This window comes from Drosophila miranda, chromosome XL (genome assembly GCF_003369915.1).
Source record: "Drosophila miranda strain MSH22 chromosome XL, D.miranda_PacBio2.1, whole genome shotgun sequence".
NCBI classification, from domain to species: Eukaryota; Metazoa; Arthropoda; class Insecta; order Diptera; family Drosophilidae; genus Drosophila; species Drosophila miranda.
Window position 1 is genome coordinate 67,926 of NC_046673.1, and position 6,282 is coordinate 74,207.

Here is a 6,282-nt window from a genome sequence, read left to right on the forward strand (position 1 = left end):
CTCCACAAACAAATCAAATTTTGCGCGTACGCCGACGACTTCCACCTACTCATCAATCACAACAAACAAAAAAGTCCCACAACTAACATCCAAACAATATTTAACCAAATAGACGACTGGTGCAATCACTCAGGCTCAATCCTCTCTAAAGAAAAATCCCAACTCCTTCATATATGCCGCAAACACAACTGCAAACCCAAGATACTCACCGGTGGCACAACCATCCAAACTACCGACACACTCAGAATCCTTGGGCTCACAATCAACACCAAATACAATTGGATCTCTCACATCAACAAACTCAAAGTTGACCTTGCTCAGCCACTAGGCATCATCAAACACCTCTCTTCATTTAAATATAACTGCCACACTTCATCATTAGTGCAAATCATAAAATCCATAATCATTTCCAAAATAGATTTCTGCCTTCCCATATATGGATTTGCTCCCAAATCCCAACTTAACCGCATAAAAACCACCCTAAATACAGCAATAAGAGCCGCCCTTGGAGCATTCCGTACCACCCCCATAAATAATATGCTAGCTGAAACCAACATCTTCACCATTGAAAGCAAACGAGACTACCTTACCGGGAAAATCTCCAAAAACCTCATCCACGGAAAATCCACCCCCCTAAATACCCTTTCCAAAAGCCATAAAAGAAAACACCGACTGCTCAGCACGGTAGACAGAGCCATACAAGTGTCCCAAAAACACCTCATCCCTTTTTCCCCAATCAGAACCTCCACATCCAAAAAATTCAACATCCTTAACATCCACAAATCAACAAACATCAACCTCTCCAATCACAACAAAAACACTACCCCTACAATAGTCTTCCACCAACTTTTCCACTCTATCAAATCAGCTCTCCCCAAACACAACTTCCTTTACACAGACGGCTCCAAAGCCGGGGGCATTACCAGCTACTGTATTACAAACGAGTCAGCAGTAATAAAAACTGGATTGCTGCCAACATACTCATCTGTACTCTCCAGCGAAATCATTGCAATACACGAAGCCATCTTATTTACTCGATATAAACGTGGAAAATATGCTATCTGCACCGACTCCCTCTCCTCTATCACCTCAATCAGGAACCCCAACAATCACTCCTACTACGCCTCCTCGATCAGAAACCTATTATCCACCCACTTCCCTAAGATCCTAATAATCTGGATACCCAGTCACATTGGCATAAAAGGCAACGAATTCGCCGACTCTACAGCCAGGATGAACGCCAAATTTCCCCTTATTTACACCCCAAACCACAACTCTACCGATATTGCACACTTCCTAAAAAAAATCCTCCAATCCAAGCAAACTGACCTCCTCACAAACACCTCTACATGGTACCAACAAATTAGCAACCTCGCTACCAACAACACCCCCAAAAACAATATCCTTAATAGAAGGCACCAGGTCATATTTAATAGACTGAGACTGGGCCACACCAAGCTGACCAACGCCCACTACATTGACAAAACATTGCCCAACACATGTCCATTGTGCCACAACGCGAACATAGACTTACGACACACACTATACACCTGTCCCTCACTCTTACCACAAAGGTCCCTATCATTCAATAACAACGACCCCATGCAACTTATCGCAAACCCCACCAACTCAAATTCCAAAATTATCCTCAAATTCCTACAAACCGCAAATATCCTCCACAATATATAACCGAACATACTGTAAATAAATACTCATCCCAACATCTTTGTATATATGTATAAAATCTGACCCAATTACCCTAGAGCTTAAGGCCTCAGTAGCTATAGCTCCAACTTCTGTTAATATTTAGTTTTAACTAGCTATTAGCATTATTTAATAATAATAATATATATATAAAAATATCATGATGAAAGATCTTATTAGACTAGGGTCAACTAATTATAACGAGTATATTCAGGAATAATGGTAATTACTTTACACAAATAGAAATATATTCGAATAGTTTTCAGTTTAAATGCAAAAACAAGGGACGGATGGATGCATCTTTAAAGTGCACAGCAATTGCTTGTGGGGTAATCCCAATCATAAGTTCGGTTGTCGATAGATTCGGAATTGCAGAAAGTTACATTGCTTGCGAAAGAGCAGAACAAAACAAACACGTGAACAATTGGATTGGTCGGCGTTACAGTACGGCTGGGAAGATTACGGTCGAGGCATGGAATCTTTAAGGTTGCTTCGACTTGCGTACAATTTAGAATTCACATATAGCAGACGTTCACAGGTTATCACTCACATTACGATCAAATCCAACGATGAAAGCGCTTCCATGTGGTCGATGAGGGTGGCTGAAAACTTGTAAATATCAGTGTGTCAGAGTAGATAGGCGATATGCGCGAGTATTAGTTTTAGTTCCTTTCCTTCTAGTTGCACATTTCTTTATGATAAACCAAACAAACCGAATCACACGAATTTAACTTTTAATGTTAATCCTAGTGTTAATCCTAGGTCAGTACAATAGTGGGGTTCCAAAGTATTATTCTAATATGAAGAAATGCATGGGCATAGCCATCATGATCGAGACACCGAATGACTTCATCAGCAACGCAAACAGTATTTCGGCACCGGTAAATGTCTTCTCCTTTAGCGTTACTGTTCGTATGCGGGCGGCGTAAGCGACGTAGCAATGACGAAAGTCACTGAAGAGGGAATAGTCAATTTCACACATATGTACATATGTATGTCACTGCACGCGTAGATAAAAGCCCATCGACCGTTTTTCACTGGGGTAGGCCGAGCAAGGCTTGTATGTGTGTGGACCCACGCCGGTACACGCTGCGGTAAATACAGTGATGCTCACATGTATGCAGACGCCACGCCGAAAGAAGATTTGGGGTCGAAGACGGCTAACCCATACTGTAGTCGATCGGGACGCTGGGTATTTATATGTGTGGTAAGGTGACGAGACTGTAGTGAGTACGGCTTACGGCACTATGACCGGCGTTTCGTACGGTATTACGTACGGCCAAACCTATGGTTAGGTTTTTAAGAAAAAAAAACGAACTTTAATTTTCTGTTGGCCGGCAGTTGGGGTACAATTTTCACTCACCCGATGGGTTCGGCCTTCGCTTAATAAACGTAGGAATGGTCGGCTGATCTTTTGACTAGATCTGAGCCACGAGGGACACGCGGTAATTACGGTCGAGGTTAGAATTTTTCCTTTCACTGCACTACTTGAGTATTTTCCTCAGACGTCCGTCTGGGATCGCGAGTAAAATTGGAAAGAGCATGCCCAAGCCACTCTCCTTCCGCTTGAGCCCTTGGTTCTCTCATTCCCCATTTCTCACCACACCTTGACAGTAACCGCTGTTAACTTATGTCATTTTTTCTTGCGCGTAACTGCGCAAAAGGTGCAAGGTGCATGTCTAAGGGAAGGGGAAACCGTGGGACGGTTATCCGATATTTTGGTTGGACAGGCGCCACTACACTATATTAAAGGTTAGGCTATCCAAGCCCAACATGTGTGGTACGGCCGTGAAGCAATGCTTCACACATGTGCAGGCTTCGTTTAGACTAACTGGACTCTTGTCTGGTGCTCAACAGCGCGCAGTTCCTTCATAATGGTCGCCGCGAAGTAGCTCGTCGCCTCCCGGGGACAGGAGCATGCACGGCACCAAGCTCTGCTTGACTACAGCTCCACCCAGCGCTTCTTCTAGCCGCTGGCGCTGCGCTGCGAACCTGCCACACGAAAATATCGCATGCTCGGCATCCTCCTCCACGTAGTGCCCGCACCAAGAGCATTCTGCGGAGTCCGCGTGCCCGAAGCGATGACGGTAGCTTCGGAAGCAGCCGTGACCACTGAGGAGCTGAGTCAGGTAAAAGTTGACCTGCCCGTGTTTCCTGTTTACCCACGCGTCGATGGACGGGATAAGCTGGTGGGTCCAACGCCCCTTAGTGGTCGTGTCCCAGCGCTGTTGCCACCTTCTGAGGCTCTCCTGTTTGCACGCCATGCGTACCTGCCTTTTCGCAGCCACGTCCATTCCACTGCCATGTGTTTCCTGGTAGTAGGTGGACCGTTCCTCCGCCAGGAATTCCAGGGTGCTATGCCCGCGATCACGTGTGCTGCCTCGTCCGAGTCCGTTCGGAAGTCCCTGGTCCGAATCGAAGAGAGGCGGTGCGTGGCTGCCAGACCCCGTGCGTAGCTCGCTGTTTGAAGGGTCTTTGCCCAGATTGGCGCCGCATATAGCATCACCGATCTCGTGACACTCGTTAGCAGTTGTCGCGGCCATTGCTTTGGTCCTCGGGTGTTCAGCATTAGCCTCGAGAGCGCACCGTTGGTGGTCGCCGCCTTCGTGCCCATGTAGGCCAAGTGCTCCCGAAAGCAGAGACGTGTGTCCAACAGGACACCAAGGTATTTGATAGCGCGCTTAGACGAAACCAGGCCACTGAGATGTTGGCCGTCTCGACTTTCTTCCGGCTGGATACCAGCACTGCCTCTGTTTTGTGGGGTGCGAGTTCGAGCCCGACCAGGTCCAGCCACTGTTGAATGCGCGCTATCGTCTGGTTGCAGGTCGTTTCCACGACGGACAGGTCTTTTGCCACCACTAGGACAGCCACATCGTCTGCAAAACCCACCATGTGTACTCCGTGGGGGAGGCTGAGTCGCAAGATGCCGTCGTACATTGCGTTCCACAGAGTGGGGCCAAGCACTGAACCCTGCGGGACGCCTGCCGATACCTCGTATTCCTCCGTGCCAGCCTGCGTGTCGTACAAAAGCAGCCTTCTCTCAAAGTAGCTTTGTACCATCCGCTGCAGGTACCTGGGTGTGTCGAAACTCTCCAGCGCCCTTAGGATGCAGCTCCACCTCGCCGTGTTGAACGCGTTCTTAATGTCTAGAGTGACTACTAGGCAATACTCTTTCCCGCCGCCTTTCCACCGAGTGCCGGCAATTGCACCGGAGGCAATGTCCACCACCTTACGAACGGCGTCTATCGTGGATCGGGCCTTGCAAAAGCCGTATTGGTGCGGTGAGAGGTCGCCAGCCTCCGCGATGGAGCGTTCCAGCCGCGCGCAAACCACCTTCTCAAGCAGTTTACCCGCGGTGTCGATCAGGCAGATGGGCCTATACGACGACGCTGTCCCCGGCGGCTTACCTGGCTTGGGAATAAGCACTAGCTTCTGTATTTTCCACCTCACAGGGAACACTCCTTCACGAAGGCACTGATTGAGCAGCTTCGCAAAGATGTCCGGACGCGTGGAGAGGGCGAGCAAGAGGGCTCTGTTCGGGATAGAGTCCGGCCCAGGAGCCTTGTTCGGGCTGATGCTCCTGGCTGCGCGCTCGACTTCCTCGAGTGACACCTGCTCGATGTGTGCCTGACTGGGCGGTTGCAGTGTGAGGCAACGGACATCCCCGATGTGGTCAGCCCTGTACGGAAAAAGTTCCTCCACGATGGATCTTGTCGTGTCGGGGTCCGATGGGGGTGCCTGCCTCTTGGCGCAAAGTTTGTTCGTCACCAACTTGTACGCCCTTCCCCATGGGTCCTGCTCCGCAGAGTCGCATAACTTGAGGAAGCACTGGCGCTTGCTATCCCTAATGGCCGCCTTGAGGGCCCTTCTGCAGTCCCTAAACGTGGATTGCCATTGCGGAAAGGCAGTGCTTCCGCGCGAGCGCTGGTAGCGGCGTCGAGCTTGGTTGCATTCCCGGCGTAGCGCGGCAATGTCCTCGTTCCACCAGAACACAGGATGGTGGTGGCGACCGTAGTGCTTCCTCTGCGCCATGGTGGCAGTGCATGCAGCCTCCAGATGCTCCATGACATGGTTGGCCATGCATTCGGCATTTCCATTCGCCGTGAGGTTGAACATAAGCTCCATGAACAGGGCCGTATTGAGCGTTTCGGCGCGATAGCATCTCCATCTGGGCGCAGCTGTCTCTACGCTAGACGTCTGTTGGCCTATGTCCCATATAATTGCCCTGTGGTCGCTCCCTGTGTAGATGCTGCTGATGCTCCAGCCCGATGAATTAAAAAGTGAGCTGCTGACAAATGTAAGGTCGATAACAGATCCTATTCCTGCTCTGGAGAAGGTATGCTGGTTTCCCTCGTTGAGGAGCGCGATGTCCAGGGGCGCAATGATCACCAGCAGAGCTCTACCTCTCGCATTCGTCGCCACGCTTCCCCACTCCTCAGCCCACGCGTTGAAGTCCCCTCCAATGGCTACTGGGTGACGTCCTCTAGCATCAGCCGCTAGGTTTTCTAGAGTACCTGCGAACTCGGAGAGCGTCAGGCTTAGGGCGAGGTAGACGCTGTATATCCACACACCTCCGAC

General features: G+C 49.5%; 1 long non-coding RNA gene across 1 annotated transcript; it reads right to left on the bottom strand.

The window, feature by feature from the left end:
* Nucleotides 1-2,443: 2,443 nt before the first annotated feature.
* Nucleotides 2,444-3,290, bottom strand: LOC117187969. Its single transcript, XR_004472400.1, has 3 exons — nt 3,068-3,290; nt 2,733-2,989; nt 2,444-2,657 (listed from the first exon to the last, which is right to left on the bottom strand). It is a non-coding gene; the product is annotated as an uncharacterized LOC117187969 (long non-coding RNA).
* Nucleotides 3,291-6,282: the final 2,992 nt, after the last annotated feature.